Here is an 18512-nt window from a genome sequence, read left to right on the forward strand (position 1 = left end):
TTGCAACTTTCCTTGACTCTGCCCTATGAATCTCTTCCCTTGAATGACTTTAATCTTTATCTTTTCCTGCAGTAAATCATAACCTTGAATACAACAGCTGTCAGTGAGTTGTGTGAGTCCTAGCAAATCATAGAAGCTCAGACTGGTTTCAAGAACCCCTCAAACTTTCAGTTGGGATCAGAAGTGAGGACAGTCTCGGGGACTGTGCTCCCTCAAAGTCTACAATGCCCTAATCTCCTAGCCACAGAAAGGAAAAGATGTTGTTTTGGCTTCCTCTACCCTCTCACCCTCATACTAAAATTTCCAGTGTTACTCAATGCCTAACTTTGACTCTGTGGTCTTTCAGACCCCACCAAAGGCAAACTCCCAAATGCTATGAAGTCTTAGAACCACTTCAAAAAGGAAAAACTACACCCCTGATGTCAGCCATAAATGTCCATGAAGTCCTGATGTTGAGGTCACGATGTATTAATGCAGGATCTCTGATTGATAGGTAGCCGTCATAGGAGATTTCAGGGGCATGTATCCCAGGCATTATATCACAGAAGCAGGTTTTCAGATCTAGGTGTTTTCATGGTCATGTCATTCATTCTCTATCTCTTCTTCTCTCTTCCTCTCTCTCTCTCTTTCTCTCTTCCCCTGCCTTTCTCTCTATTGTTCTTATGATCAACTACGCCATTTAAAGCACTACATTAATATAGCCAAAATTGTTTATCCATCCCAAGCATTTGCAAAATATATGCTAATTGAAATGTCCGTCAATTGGGGAACAATTGAGTAAAATATATCTACAAGTTAATGTTATACAGTCTTTAATATAATATTTATGGTGTTTTTAATGACAGAGAGAAATTATTCTAACTTACTGGGAAAAGGCAAGATTGAAATTTTATATGCAGTGCGTCAACTATATGTTTATGTACATCTATATAATGCAAATAATGAATGAAATACACAAAAATATTAACAGTGATTATCTGTTTTTTAGGATTATGAATGATTTCTTTTGTTAGAATTTATATATTTTCCAAATTTTTAGTCTGTGTTAAATTTAGAAACAAACGGTCTTATTTTACAAAGTAGAAAGTTTATTGACAACCACAAGGGAGACAGTACCTGTCAGTGCCTCCAATCCTTTCCCTTTCAGGAGATACATCTCATAGTATGATATGTGCTGGTCAGTCATTTGTTTATCTGATTTTTAGGAGTCAGAGGCCATGTCTCCTTCCTTCACTGTAGAATCCCTATCACTTCACACAGAGCATAATATAAAGCAAGCACTTTCTCAGTAAATGTCTGCCAAATTGCAGTTACAATGGTTAGAAATGGCAACTTAGTTTACAAAGGGCACAATGACACTCCTCCAAGAACCTTTCGACTGCTCTGCTGGCCTGAATAGACCCAATATGACTACTTGTCAATCTATTAGGTAAGAAATGTTACATACCACAGAAGAGAAACTCACTGTTTTTTTTTTAATTGATATCATAATAGTTTATACCATTGTTAATTTCAGTTGTACATTATTTCTTGTCCATCACCATATAAGGGCTATCCTTCACCCCCTCTGCCCACCCCCTAGCCCCCTTCCCCTGGTTACCACTGAACTGTTCTCTTTGTGCATGAGAAACACATTGCTTTTTATTGCACAATTTAGTGCAGGCCAAATTCTCTTCTCATGTTAAAAGCACCATGTCTCTCTGGACTGCCCAGTTGCTTTCTTTCCCACTACCCAATTAACAGCGTGTTAAACACCAGTCATGTAACAGCTTTAACCTCAATCACTGACTGCCCTGTAGCTTTCAAATCCTTTCCACTTACACAAATGCCAAGTCATTGTTCTGTATCTTGGAACTACTCAAGTAGAACAGAATTTGTTTACTGCTATGGGAGCTAATTCTCAACATTTCCTATGATCCCTTGTGGTTTCCGGCCCAAACAGTGACCCCACACTTACACACAATGTTGCTTATTTGTAAGGTCCTCTGGTGCCCAAAGATGTCTCCTGTCAACCTTCAGAGCACTGGTCAGCCATGTGACCAAAATAGGTACTACTTTCCAGGGGTCTTATGAATAATTTTGAGAAACTGTCCAGCAAATTCTTGGTCCTTATCAGGTCTCTCTCCTCTCGAGAAGAAGCAGGAAGTAAAAAGACTATTTTTGCATCTTTCCTTGAAGAAGCTGGAAGTATCTAGGTATATAATGAAATGGGCAGTTAATCACTCAACTTTCCGCAAATGACCACTGTGAGAAAAATAAACTTTAGGTATTCTAGAGGGGACTTAAAGAAAATAGAAGATGGAAAAGCTCCTTTGTCCATGCCCCTGAGAACATGACAATCTATTTTTTCCCAAGCACATAAAGACAAGAAAAAGGCTAATTGTCCCTCTCCAAAAACTAGAAAGTGAATAATTAGAAAGTCAACTGAATGATATTTTCTAGGAAAAAGTAAAGCCAATGAGAAGGAAGAATAACCATGGAACTAGTCAAAACAGGTTTACTGAAAATGTGACTCTGTAGACATAGCTTGAAGGAAGGAAGGGATGTGATATGCGAGTGAGTAGCATGTGGCTTAATACATGATGGTCAGGTAGAAGAAGAAAATGTTGAATTGAGACTGTTACTGCTCAGAGAGCTCTGGTGGAGTGGCATAAGTAGAGACACAGCCTAGCATCAAACAGCAGCAATTCCAGTGATTTTTTAGAACTTGCAGCTCAACAATAAGGCCTGAACAAGATTACATGGGAGTACCACAGCTCCTCCAAGGCTAAAAGAAATCCTATTATGTTGGTCAATGTTCTAAAGGTTTACAGAAGACCACTGCCCTATGTAATTGCTAATTCTCAATGTGTGCTTGCCTATTTCAACCCACACAGATCTTAACCGTGTCTGCTTCTCGTGCCTTTAACTCCTCACAGACCAACGTGTGCTCTGCTTGCCAACATGATGCTACTATTATTACTAATTATAATAATATTGCCAGCTACAAGATTAAGAACTTTATACTAACTTTTGTCATTGACTCTTCACAACAACACTTTGAAGTAGGTTCCATTATTATACTTTTTTACACAAGTTGTATAAGGTCACCCAGATCAAGTTAGAAGATCTGGAACTTGAATCCGTGTCTATCTTACATCAAAGTCCATCTTATTATCCACTATTTTATAGGCTTTCAAAATGTACATCAAAGAATCATCATTTCAACATCTTCTCACTTCTCCTTCTAGAAATTATTATGAAATCGAAATAAAACAAAACATTATAAATGTCATTTTTAGAGAAATTGGTATAGCAGAGACTTTAAAATGTTCATCAAAATCTATTTCTTTTTCTCTATATACAAAATGCTAGACTAAACTTCCCAGACTTACTTGCAGTAAAATATAAGCATGTGATTGCGTTCTGGACAATGGAATGTAGATATAATTGATATAAACCACATCTATGCATGGCCCACAAAATGTCCCCATGTGTCCTCACTCTTTCTTCTCATAACTGTCAATAGGAGGCAGATAACCTCTTAAAATTGAATATTTTTATTAAAAAATAAGAGGCGCTAATAGATGGCAAAGCCACATAATGGAAGGAGTCTGGGTTCTTAACAAGCACATAGAAGTCTGGCCACGAAAGCAGGAATATCTATATTGGGCTCTGCATGTGTGAAATATTTTTACCATATTTGACCACTAAAATTTGGGAATTAAGGAAATAACTACTGATTTTTTAAATTATAAAACCACTTATATAAATAAATATGAAAGCAAGCATAAAGTGAATAATTTTCTATAAAAATATAATTTATCAAAATTGACACTAGAAGGGGCTGGCCCCGTGGCCTAGTGGTTAAGTTCGCGCACTCCGCTGCAGGCAGCCCAGTGTTTCGTTGGTTCGAATCCTGGGCGCGGACACGGCACTGCTCATCAAACCACGCTGAGGCAGCGTCCCACATGCCACAACTAGAAGGACCCACAACGAAGAATATACAACTATGTACTGGGGGGCTTTGGGGGAGAAAAAGGAAAAAAATAAAATCTTTAAAAAAAAATTGACACTAGAAGAGAAAGAAAATTGCAAATAAGCTGATTTCCACTAAAGAATAAGGGAGAGTTGTCAAAGACCTGCCTTTCTACTCCCCTAAAAACAAAATTAACATGGTCCAGACAGTTAAAAAGCATATCATTTTAGAGAGAATAAAAAGAAAATAAAATTCCAAAATCTTGCATATAGAAGATGTTTTAGATATGTATACTTAATTTCATTATAATTTCAACTTCTTCTAAGTTACTTTATAAATTTAACATCTCAATAAATTTAGCAATTTTTTTGGTGCAGAAAATTAGACAAGAAGTTTCCAGAATTTAAAGAAAATTAAACAAACAATATTCCCCAGGGAGAAAAAAACTCTGAAAAAAATAAGAACAATTAGTAAGGGACAGACCTATCAGATATTCAAAGTTATTATGAAGCTACAACAATTAAAACTCTGATACAGGAGCTGGCCCAGTGGTGCAGCGGTTAAGTGTGCATGTTCCACTTCAGCAGCCTAGGGTTCGCTGGTTCAGATCCTGAGTGTGGACATGGCACTGCTTAGCAAGCCATGCTGTGGTAGGCATCCCACGTATAAAGTAGAGCAAGATGGGGACAGATGTTAGCTCAGGGCCAGTCTTCCTCAGATAAAAGAGGAGGATTGGTAGCAGTTAGCTCACGCCAATCTTCCTCAAAAAAAGAAAAAAAAACTGTGATACAGTGTACAAATAAGCAAGTCATTGAAACAGAATATAAAGTCTAGAATAGGCCAAAATGCATGGGGGAAAAGAAAAATATTTAATGAATAATTTTAACACAATTAGATAGTTATCTGGAAAAATTAAGTTGGAATCATACTTCATAAGTACATCAGGATAATCCCCAAATGGATAAAATATTAAAAGATAAAATAAACCACAAAAAACTAGAATGAAACATTCAATAATCCCTTTATAAACTTAGCTGAGGAAACTCTTTCTAATTATAACTCAGTCAAGAAGCTATACATTTTGACTACATTAAAAAAAACCTTATTACTAAGTATTTTATTCTTTTTGATGTTATTGTAAATTGAATTGTTTTGCTAATTTCCTTCTCAAATAGTTCATTGTTAGTGTATAGAAATGCAACTGATTTTTTTTTTAAAGATTGGCACCTGAGCTAACAACTGTTGCCAATCATCTTCTTTTTTTTGTTTTTCCTACTTTTTCTCCCCAAATCCCTCCAGTACATAGGTGTATATTTTACTTGTGGGTCCTTCTAGTTGTGGCATGTGGGACACTGCCTTAGTGTGGCCTGATGAGTGGTGCCATGTCTGTGCCCAGGATCTTAACTGGTGAAACCCTGGGCCGCCGAAGCAGAGCACATGAACTTAACCACTCGGCCACGGAGCTGGCCCGCAACTAATTTTTATGTTGATTTTTGTATCCTGCAACTTTACTGAGTTTATTAGTTCTAATAGTTTTGTTAACAGACTCTTTAGGGTTTTCTAAATATTAGAAGATGGCATCTGCAAAGAGGAACAATTTTACTTCATCATTTCTGGTTTGGATGCCTTTTAGTTCTTTTTCTTAGCTAATTTCTCTGGTTAGGACTTCCAGTACTATTGAATAGAAGTGGTGCTAGTAGGCATCCTTGTCTTATTCCTGATCTTAGAGAAAAGCTTACATTTTTCACCATTGACAATGATGGTATCTTTGGGCTTTGGGGTTATATACGACCTTTATTATGCTGAGATGCTTTCCTTCTACTCCTAGTTTGTTGAGAGTTTTTGTCAAGAACAGGTGATGAATTTTGTCAAATGATTTTCTTGCATATATTAAGATAATCATGTGATTTTTTTCTTTATTCTGTAACTGTGATGTATCACGTTAACTGATTTTCATGTTGAAACATCCTTGCACCCCAGGGATAAATCCTCTTTGGTCATGGTGTGTGGTCCTTTTAATGTGCTATTGGATTTTGTTTGCTAGTATTTTGTTGAAGATTTTTTCATCTATATTAATCAGAGATATTGGCCTGTAATTGTCTTTTTTTTCTTGTGGTGTCTTTGTTTGGCTTTGGTATCAGGATAATGCGGGACTCATAAAATGAGTTTGGAAGTGTTCCCTCCTCTGCAATCTTTGGAAGTGTTTGAGAAGTAGTGACATTAATTCTTCTTTAAATTTTTGGTAGAATTCACTTGTAAAGCCATCTGGTCCTACAATTTTCTTTGTTGGGAGGTTTTAGATTACTGATCAATCACCAAAGTTGGATTATGAAACATTGATGAAAGAAATTAAAGACACAGACAAACGGAAAGACATCCCATGTTCATGGATATGAAAACTTAATATTGTCAAAAATGTCCCTACTATCCAAATCAATCTACAGATTCAATGCAATCACTCTCTAAATAACAATGGTATTTTTTTTACAGAAATAGAAAACTAATTCTGAAATTTATATGAAATCACAAAAGACCATAGACAAATTGATCTTGAGAAAGAAGAACAAAGTTGGGAGCATAATGCTTCCTGATTTCAAAATATATTACAAAGCTATAGTAATCAAAACAGTATTACACTGGAATGAAAACAGACATATAGACCAATGGAATAGAATTGAAAGCAAAGAAATAAATCCATGCATATAGAGTCAACTGATCTTTGAAAAGGGTGCCAGGAATATACAATTGTAAAGGATAGTTTATTTAACAAATAATGTTGCAAAAACTGGATATTCACATGCAAAAGAGTAAAATTGGATCTTTATCTTACATCAAACATAAAATTCAACTCAAAATGGATTAAAGACTTAAAAATAAGACCCAAACTATAAAACTAGAAGGAAACCTAGGGAAAAGCTTCATGACATTGGTCTTGGCAATGAAATCATGAATCAAACACAAAACCCACAGGCAACAACAACAACAAAAATAAACAAGTAGGACTACATCAAATTACAAAGCTTCTGCACAGCATAGGAAACAATCAATTGAAAGAGTGAGAAGGCGACCTATTGAATGGGAGAAAATATTTGCAAAACAGAGATCTGATATGGGGGTTAAACTTCAAAATATATAAGGAACTCCTACAACTCAGTAGCAAAAAAATAATACTCCAATTAAAAAATTGGCTAAGAACTTGAATAAATATTTCTCCAAAGTAGACATACAAATGGCCAACAGGTTTATGAAAAAATGCTCAATGTCAGAAATCATCAGGAAAATAGAAATCAAAACCATAACGAGTGGACGGCCCTGTACCTGAGTGGCTAAGTTTGCATGCTTTGCTTCAGTGGCCCGTCGTTCGCCAGTTTGGATCCAGGGCACAGAACTACACGCAGCTCATTAAGCCATGCTGTGGCAGCATCCCATATAGAAGAGCTAGACTGACTCACAACTATGATATACAACTGTGTGCTGGGGGCTTTAGGGAGAAGAAAAAAAAGGGAAAGATTGGCAACAGACGTTAGCTCAGGGCCAATCCTCCTCACACACAAAAAAGGAGAAACCTCCTTAAAAAAAACCACATGCACACACAATGAGACATCACCTCATACCTGTCATCATGGCTATTATAAAAAAAACAAAAAACAAGAAGTGTTGGCAAGGATGTGGAGGAAGTAAAACCCTTGCAAACTGTTGGTGGGAATGCAAAATGGTGCAGACGTTATGGAAAAGAGCATGGAGGTTCCTCAAAAGAATTAAAGGTAGAACTATCTGATGGGCCAGCAATCGACTGTTGGATATCTATCGAAAAGAATGTAAATCAAGATCTCAAAGATATTTTAGCATTCCTATGTTCATTGCAGCACTATTCACAATAGCCAAGAAGTGGGAACAACCTAAATGTCCATTGATACATGAATGAAGAAAATGTGGTAAAATAGAAAATAGTCAAATTCATAGAATCAAAGTGTGGAATGGTGGTTGCCATGGATGAGGGGGAGGAGAAAATGGGAGGTTACTAGTCAAGGGGCATAAATTTTCAGTTAAGCAAGATAAATAAGCTGTAGAGATCTGCTTTACAACATTGTACCTATAATCAATAACACTGTATAGTACAGTCAAAAATGTGTTGGGGTAGATCTCATGTTAAGTGTTCTTACCATGATAAAATTAAAAAAAAAAAAACACTTTTGCACTTCAAAACTCTCTTATTCCTGCAGTTGGGCACTAGTCAGGCACTAGTCAGTTACCACCCTCTGACACAGGAAGGAATTTCACTTCATTCAGAAAATCCACCCTAGGCTATTGAGATACTCCAAATTCCCTGAAGATTGCAACCTATCTCCAGAGCTGTCTGCCTGTGTAGAGACGGCCATGAGGTAGCTCCTACCATTCTGAAATGTTAGTGTGGCTCTCAGTCCCATTGGACATCTATGTCTCTAAGGGCTAGTAGAGGAGCAGCAGCTTCTGAGATGTGAATTCCAAAGATCCATTTGTATGACAAAAAGAAGCAGGGAGCTGGGAGTGACGTCAGCATCATGGCAGAGTGAACTCGCATGAGACTCTCTCCCCTCCAACAAACAATGACAAGGGCCATCCATACTCTAACAGAACACATCCTAACACAACACAAAAATGTCAGAGAGACACGCAGCCATACGACCGAGGGCAGAGAGGCTGGAGGCCCCCTCAGAGGAGGTGGAACAGGGTAAGAGAGAACTTCGTTCCCTCCCCTAAAGACAGCTATCCTAGACCACAGGACACTCCATGAGGGAAGGAAAAGGCAAGGTGACATGTGTTCATGGGAACATTAAGGATCACCAAGGGCCCATGCAGCCTAGAGGGAAGCACTCTACTGGGAAAAGAGCTTTCATGAGGGATGACCTCATCAAGCCAACACCCTAGGAGACAAGAAAGTGAGAGCAGAGTGAGAAAACCCCAAGAGCACACAAGAGGAAGTGCCACTCCCTCCACCCGCCCCATGCAGCTCCACTGCCGGGGATCTCAGCTGAAGGCAGAGGGCTCAGAATACACGGCTCTTGACCCCCAGCAAGTGGCAATAGGCGGTAACTGCAACCAAACAATATCAGAATGCAAAAGACATAACCCACTTCCTCTAACAATGTCAAACACTACAGCAAATCTGCAGACCAGAGAGAAAATGACAAGTACCCAGAATTCAGTCCTGAGGACACATAAATATGTAATCTAAATGACAATGAACTCAAAATAGCTATCATCAAAAAAACTCAATTATGTAAAAGAGAATATAGAGAAACAATTCAACAAGTTCAGGAGCTACTTCACAAAAGAGATTGAAACATATTAGATATGAGAGACACAATGGAAGAAATAAAACAACATACAGATTCCCTGAATGCTCAGGTGGATATCATAGAGGAGTGTAACAGCATAATCGAAGATAGACATGTTGAAATGCTCCAGACAGAGAAGGAGAGAGAACTAGACTAAAAAGAAAGGAAGAAAGTCTCCAAGAAATATCCAACTCAATGAGGAAATGCAACATAAGAATCATAGGTATTCAAGAAGGAGAAGAAAAGGAGAATGGAGCAGGAAATGTGTTCAACGAAATAATAGCAGAGAACTTCCCAAAGCTAGGGAAAGTGGGGGAGATCTGTGCGGAAGAGGACTGCAGATCTCCTAGATATGTCAATGTAAAAAGACCCACTGCAAGGCATATATTTGTAAAACTGACAAAAATGTATGACCAAGAAAGAATACTAGGGGCAGCAAAGCAGAAGAAAATAACCTACAAAGGAACCCCTATCAGGTTTTCAGTGGATTTCTCTGCAGAAACCTTACAATCTAGGAGAGAATGGAATGACATATTCAAATCTTTAAAAGACAAAAATTTTCAGCTAAGAATACTATATCTAACAAAAATATCCTTCAGATATGTGGGAAAAATAAAAACGTTCCCAGACAAACAAAAGCTAAGAGAGTCCATAGCCACAAGACGCACCCACCCCCCCACAAGAAATCCTCAAGAAGGTCCTCACACCTTAAAAAAAAGAGGGAGAAAGGGGTCACAAAACACAGAGTAAGGAGTTAAATAGGTAGAGAGAATCAGAATAGGACTTCAAGTATTCAAGTGTAGCAATAAGCTAAATGGAAGGAAAACACCAAAAACAAAGACAAGCCTGTCATTTTAACCACAAACTCACAACACAATATGGAAAAAGATGTGAGAAAAGCAACTTAGGAGGGGAGGAGGAAAGGGACTGAATCACTTTAGGTCAAGGAAATAAGAGGCCATCAGAAAATGAAATATCTCATACATGAGATTCTGAATGCAAACCTCAGTATAACCACAAAACAAAAAAGCAGAACAGAGACACAAATAATAAATAAGGAAAAAACAAAGAAACACATCATAAAAAGCTACATAATACAATGGGTAGACCAAACACAAAGGACGAGAAACAATGGTAATACAGCAAAACTGGAAAACGAGTGATAAAATGACAGCATTAAGTCATCATACATCAGTAATCACCCTAAATGTAAATGGATTGAATTCTCCAATAAAAAGACACAGAGTGGCGAGATGGATTAAAGAACAAGACCCAACAATATGCTGCCACCAGGAAACACATCTCAGCTCCAAGGGCAAACACAGGCTAAGAGTGAGGGATGGAAGATGATACTCCAAGATAATGGCAAACAAAGGAAAGCTGGTGTCAGAGTACTTATATCAGACAAAGTAGACTTCAAGATAAGAAAGGTAAAGAGAAACAAAGAGGGGCAGTATGTAGTGATCAAAGGGACACTCCATCAAGAAGAAGAAACACTTATAAATATATTTGCACCCAACAGAGGAGCACCAAAGTTCATAAAGCAACTAATAACAAACCTGAAAGAAGATATTAATAATAACACAATGATAGTAGGGGACCTCAACACTCTGCTCACATCAATGGATAGATCCTCCAGAGAGAAAATCAACAAGGAAACAGTGGAATTAAATGAAAATCTAAACCAGTTGGACTTAATAGACATATATAGAACAATCCATCCAAAAACAGCAGAATACACATTCTTCTCAAGTGCACATGGAATATTCTCAAGGATAGACCATATGTTGGGAAACAAGGCAAGCCTCAATAAATTTAAGAAGATTGAAATAATAACAATCATCTTTTCCAATCACAATGCTATAAAGCTAGAAATTAATTACAAGAAAAATGCTGAGAAAGGGACAAAGATGTGGAGACTAAACAACATGCTATTGAAAAAGCAATGGATCATTGAAGAAATCAAAGGAGAAATCAAAAACTATCTGGAGACGAATGAAAATGATAAGATACCATACCAACTCATATGGGATGCAGCCAAAGCCATATTAAGAGGTAAATTCATAGCAACACAGGCACACTGTAACAAACAAGAAAAATCCCAAATAAGTAATCTCAAATTACACCTAACTGAATTAGAAAAAAAGAACAAAGCCCAAAGTCAGCAGAAAGAGAGAAATAAAAATCACAGCAGAAATAAATGCTATTGAAACAAAAAAAAGGCAGTAGAAAGGATCAATGAAAGAAAGAGCTCGTTCTTTGAGAAGATAAATAAAATTGGCAAACCCCTAGCCAGACTTAGAAAGAAAACAAGAGAGAAAGCTCAGATAAACAAAATTAGAAATGAAAGCAGAGAAATAACAACAGACACCACAGAAAAACAACAGAATATAAGAGAATACTATGAAAAACTATATGCCAACAAAATGGATTATCTAGAGGAAATGGATAAATTCTTAGACTCTTACAACCTCCCAAAGCTGGACCAAGAAGAAACAGACAATCTGAATAGACCAATCACAAGGAAAGAGATTGAAACAGTAATCAAAAGCATCCCAAAGAATAACACCCCAGGACCATATGGCTTCCCTGGATAATTCTACCAAACTTTCAGAGAGGAGTTAATACCTATCCTTCTCAAGATATTCCAAAAAATTAGGAAAGATGGAACACTTCCTACCACAGTCTATGAGGACAACATCACTCTGATACCAAAGCCTGACAAGGACAGCACAAAAAAGGAAAACTACAGGCCAACATCACTGATGAACATAGATGCAAAAATCGTCAACAAAATTTTGGCAACCCAAATTCAGCAATACATCAAAAGGATCATACATCATGATCAAGTGGGACTTATACCAGGGACACAGGGATGGTTCAACATACCCAAACCAATCAATGTGATACACCACATCAACAAATTGAGGAATAAAAACCACATGATCATCTCAATAGATACAGAGAAAGCATTTGACAAAATCCAACAGCCATTTATGATAAAAACTCTTAACAAAATGGGGATTCAAGGAAATTACCTCAACATAATAAAGGCCATATATGACAAACCCACAGCCAACATCATACTCAATGGGCAAAAACTGAACGCCATGCCCCTGAGAACAGGAACAAGACAAGGATGCCCACTCTCACCACTCTTATTCAACATAGTACTGGAGGTTTTGGCCAGAGCCATTAGGCAAGAGAAAGAAAGAAAAGGAATCCAAATAGGGAGTGAAGAAGTGAAACTCTCACTATTTGCAGACGACATGATCTTATATATAGAAAACCCCAAAGAATCCATCAGAAAACTAATAGAAATAATTAACAACTACAGTAAAGTTGCAGTGTACAAAATCAACTTAGAAAAATCAGTTGCTTTTCTATAGTCTAATAATGAACTTAACAGACAAAGAACTCAAGAATACAATCACAACTAAAAGAATAAAGTACCTAGGAATAAATTTAACCAAGGAGGTGAAGTACTTATACAATGAAAACTATAAGACATTACTGAAAGAAATTGATAATGACATAAAAAGATGGAAAGAGATTCCATGCACATGGATTGGAAGAATAAACATAGTTAAAATGTCCCTACTACCCAAAGCAATCTACAGATTCAATGCAATCCCAACCAGATTCCCAATGACATTCTTCATGGAAATAGAAAAAAGAATCCTAAAATTCAAACGCGCCAATTAAAGACCCAAAATTGCTAAGGGAATCCTGAGAAAAAAGAACAAAGCTTGAGGTATCACAATCCCTGATTTCAAAATGTACTACAAAGCCATAGTGATCAAAACAGCATGATACTGGTCCAAAAAAGGCACACAGATCAATGGAACAGAACTGAAAGCCCAGAGATGAAACCACACATCTAATGGCAGCTAATCTTTGACAAAGGTGCCAAGAACATACAATGGAGAGAAGATAGTCTCTTTAATAAATGGTGTTGGGAAAACTGGAGAGCCACATGCAAAAGAATGAAGGTAGACTGTTATCTCAAACCATGCACAAAAATAAACTCAAAATGGATCAAATACTTGAAGATAAGTCCTGAAACCATAAAACTCCTGGAAGATAGATAATATAGGTAGTACACTCTTCGACATCAAATTTAAAAGGACCTTTTCAAATACCATGTCTTCTCGGACAAGGGAAAAAAAAGAAAAAGTAAACAAATGGGAGTTCATCAGACTAAGGAGCTTCTGCCAGGCAAAAGAAACTAGGATCAAAACAGACAACCCACCAACTGGGAGAAAATATTTTCAAATCATATATCTGATAAGGGGTTAATCTCTGTAATATATAAGGAACTCATGCAACTGAACAGTAAAAAAACAAACAGCCTGATCAAAAAATGGGCAGAGGATGTTAACAGATCTTTTTCCAAAGAAGATATACAGATTGCCAATAACCACATGAAAAGATGTTCACCATCACTAATCATCATGGAAATGCAAATCAAAACTATACTAAGATACCACCTTATGCCTGTTAAAATGGCTATAATCACTAAGACTAAAAATAACAAATGCTGGAGTGGGTGTGGAGAGAAGAGAACCCTTATACACTGCTGGTGGGCATGCAAACTGGTGCAGCCACTATGGAAAACAGTATGGAGACTCCTCAAAAAACTAAAAATAGAACTACATACGACCCAGCTATCCCACTGCTGGGTATCTACCCAAACAACTTGAAAGTAACAACCCAAAGTAACATATTCACCCCTATGTTCATTACAGCACTATTCACAACACCCAACACATGGAAACTATCCAAGTGTCCATTGACTGATGATTAGATAAAGAAGATGTCATATATATATATATATATATATATATATATATATATACACACACACACACAATGGAATACTACTCAGCCATGAAAAACACAAATTCATCCCATTTGCAGCAAGATGGAAGGACCCAGAGGAAATTATGCTAAACGAAATAAGTCAGACTGAGAAAGACAAACACTACATGATTTCACTCATATGTGGAAAATGAACAAACACATGGACAAAGAAAACAGTTCAGTGGTTACCAAGGAAGGGGGGTGGGGGTGGGCACAGGGGGTAAAGGGGAGCACTTATGTGGTGACAGTCAAGAAATAATGTACAACTGAAATCTCACATTGATGTAAACTATTATGAACTCAGAAAAAAAAAAAGAAGTAGGGAACCTGTTCCAGGTCTTCCACATAAACATACAGTGAGTGTATACCATTCCTGAGCCCTGTTCTGGGCCTAATTTAACCAGTAACATTTTTATGGGCTTCACAGGAGGCTGGGAGATTTCTAGGACCTTGGAACTCAGATGAATAAGGCCAACCCTGAGGTGGTTAGAGATGAGGACCAAGTGGTCCTAGGGTTTCAGTGTGATCTAACCAATCCCATTAAATGCTATCTGTGTGTGAAGTATGTGTGCCTTTGGTAAACAAACCTCAATATATAACAGCATCCCAGAGAAGAATCTCCAAGTATGTTTCTCTGTAACATACTTTTGATACCTAAGTTATCCCAGAGATATTTTTTTTTATTTTATTGAAGTCATATTGGCTTATAACATTGTGTAAATTTCAAGTTTACATTATCATATTTCAGTTTCTCTATAGACTGCATCATGTTTAGTACCAATAGTCTAGTTTTTATCTGTCACATATGTATGTGCCCCTTTACCACTTTTGCCCTCCTCCCACCCCCTTCCCCTCTGGTAACCACTAATTGTGTTCTTGTTATCCTTATGTTTGTTTATCTTCCACATAGGAGTGAAATCATACAGTGTCTTTCTCTGTCTGGCTATCTCGCTTAGCGTAATAGCCTCAGGGTCCATCCATATTGTTGCAAATGTCTTTTTTATGGCTGAGTAGTATTCTCTTGTATATATATATACAAGAGTAACCTGGCAGAAGTCTCTGTGATCACAGTTTTCAGTGCCAGCTCATTTGATTCTCACAAGCAGTCTTGAGGGACATACATATATATATATATATATATATATATATATATATATATATATATATATACCACATTTTCTTTATCCATCCATCTGTTGATGGGCACTTGGGTTGTTTCCACATCTTGGCTATTGTGAATAATGCTGTGATGAACATAGGGATGCATACATCTCTTTGAATTGTTGATTTCGTGTTCTTTCAATAAGTACCCAGTAGTGGGATAGCTGGGTCATATCGTATTTTTATTGTTAATTATTTGAGAAATCTCCATACTCTTTTCCACAGTGGCTCCACCAGTTTGCATTCCCTCCAGCACTGTATGAGGGTTCCCTTTTCTCCACATCCTCTCCAATACTTGTTATTTCTTGTTGATTATAGCCATTCTGATGGGTGTGAGGTGATACACAAATATAAATTTAAACAACAAAATAAGCATGATGCTCCAGAAAGTATTCCAAGTGTGACTATACTCTGAGTCAAGGGAACCATTTCCTGAAGAAAATATCACCAGAATATTCCTGTGATTTACCATATTGGCCATATTGGCTTATCTTTGTTAATATACGAAAGATGGGTAAAAAATATCAGAGAAGTGAGAACTTTTCCCTCCTTTGAACATTTGCTTCTTGCTATTTATTTACTTAATTTGTATTTTTTTGTCCTTCTATAGGTAATAATTCTCCTGGAATAATGGATGGCACTAAACATTGTCCCTATGAACACACACATGCACATACACAGGTATGGGTGTAGGCATTGAAGAATTGTACCAATATGTTTCTTAACGTGTACATGTTTAGGTATCTACAAAGAAAAATTTTCAAACCACAGTTTTATTTGGGTTGATCCAGTTAGCTCATTTGGTTAGAAACCAAAATTATCAAAACTAAGATAGAAATTTGACATATACAAGAAAAACCATTCTAATAACTAAAGCTAGAGCTCTAACCTAGGCCACAGATGGAATCCTAACCTCAGCTCAGTGAGTCACCTCAGTAAGAGGGACTTTAGAAGTGAATTATAAGGATGGCTCAGTGTATACCTACTCTGACTACTGGAGAAAAACTAAAGGCAGATTGCTACTGGGTCCAAACTATGCCATTTTTGTATACAAAGAACAGACGGCCCATTCTTTTCTTTGTCCAGCAAAACGTAAACATGCCCAGACCACTCCTTACTTCTGGCAGCTCAATCTGTGCTCTTTGCTTGTAATAACTTTGCCTCTGGCGATTAGCACAGCTTTAAGGCTACCAAGTTGGCTTATTTATGTTTTATTTCCCTTGGAACCATACAGAATGTGTACAGAGAACACAGTCCTGACCTTTGAGCTGCATAATGCTTTTTTAATCAATACCGTAGGAAATGCATGGCTTTATCATTTCTAACATTTAAAAAAATCTGACACACACCATTGGTAATGTTGCTGTCAGGCTGCAGATGAAGGGATTGAGGCCATGGCTACTGAGTCCATCTTTGGCAGTCCTCTGGTATCTTTCTGGAGAAAAATAATCACTTCTAGATAGTGGAGATAGAGCTTAAACCCCTGAGATCTTAGCCCAGTAACCTGGCAGAAGTCTCTGTGATCACAGTTTTCAGTGCCAGCTCATTTGATTCTCACAAGCAGTCTTGAGGGACATAAGACAGAGTTTAATGTTCTTCATTTTTAGAGGAGAGAAGAAAAAAACAGAGAGAGGAAGAGACGTGTCCAAGCTCACACAGCTGCACATTGTAGAGCAAAGATTGTCCAGGCTCTTGTGATTCCCACATGTAACTCACTCCAGCCAACATTTTCCCGGCCTATTTAGAGCAGTAACTCAGATGAGATGGGCTCTCATTCAAAATTAGTAGTGTCTCCATGAGTCAGCCATACTCTCCTTTATCTTGGATGAATGCATCCTTAAAGATGCCAAGGATCCTGTATATGTCAGGATTCTTGGAGACAGTTTAATGGAATTAGGAGAATTTACCTTGATGCAACTGTGAAATCAGGAGGCTCAGTGGGACTTTTTCACTCTTACATTTCCATTTTCTTATTTCTAATTTCTCCTTTTCATTGCTGACAGGTTAGCAAATAAACATATCTATTTCTTTTTCTCTCATTTTGTCTCCTAATGCCTTTAGCTGTTTGCCTCAGTGCTCAGGCTTCCAGGGGCATTGTGTAATTTCTCCTGAATACTTGGATGATAAGTCTTTCTCCCTGTCACCATCTCTTTTCTTCATTATTACCTGAAGAAATTAATTCCACTTTATCACCTTATACTGACGCCAGTGACAGCCATCAATCCCACATCTGGATTCTACTCTTTCTTTAGAATCCAAGGATCTTTGTGTATACCAGCTTTGAAATTTGTTGATCCAAAAGTTTGCAGCACTCTTTTTCTTAGGATTGTTTCCTCAAGTCCTGATAGAGTGGAGATTATATTTAATTTCTACTGGAAAATTGCTTGCAAGCCAACCAGGTAATGGCCCAGATGTAAAACCACAAAGCAAAAAGGGCAGCCCTTGAAATCTCAGAGGGAGGCAGATAAAGCAAAACTGGAAAACAAAATACTATCCCTCTCTCCCAATCAGAAACACAGAAGATTCTCAACCTTTATCCTATTATCAGAAAACTTCAGATGGAATTGTAATCAAAAGAATAATTGGTCAAAAATTTTAAGCACTTTCCAAGACATACAAACTGTATGGCTTGTTAAAATATAACCCTAAGGCTAACACAGGACTTGAAGAGTCATGCTTGTCTACCCCCTGGTCCTCACACAGTACAGGCCTGTATACTTGCCCATTTTCAAAGACATTTAGTAAGAGCCATTATGCAACTTTTCTCTGGGGTAGCCTGCAATTGAGCAAAGATATCGAAGTTGACATAAATCATATCAGCTATGTGGACATAAACTCTAAACCTAAACTTATCCAGACTTGTGGAAGAGGTTTTAGAAATAGAATATGTTTATTTGTTGAGTGACAGGCTCAGTTATAGGACTCAGAAATAATAAAGAGGAGCAAAACTGAGCTTTGTCCCCATGGGCTCACAGTCTATTTGCGGACAGCCATACTAAGAGTATGATAGGTATTGTAATAGCAATTTGCACAAAATTCTATGGGAGCAAAAGGGAAAGAAGAATCAATTCTGGATAAGAGAGTTGGGGGAGACCTTGATGGCTGTATAAGAGTTTGCTAAGTAGAAGAGTGGGAAAGGAGCACCATGGTTCAGAAAAACCAAAGAGTCTGGTGTATTTGGGGAACAAGCACACCTATGTGACCTATTTTTA

The sequence above is a fragment of the Equus przewalskii genome, chromosome X (genome assembly GCF_037783145.1).
Source record: "Equus przewalskii isolate Varuska chromosome X, EquPr2, whole genome shotgun sequence".
In the NCBI taxonomy this organism is placed as follows: Eukaryota; Metazoa; Chordata; class Mammalia; order Perissodactyla; family Equidae; genus Equus; species Equus przewalskii.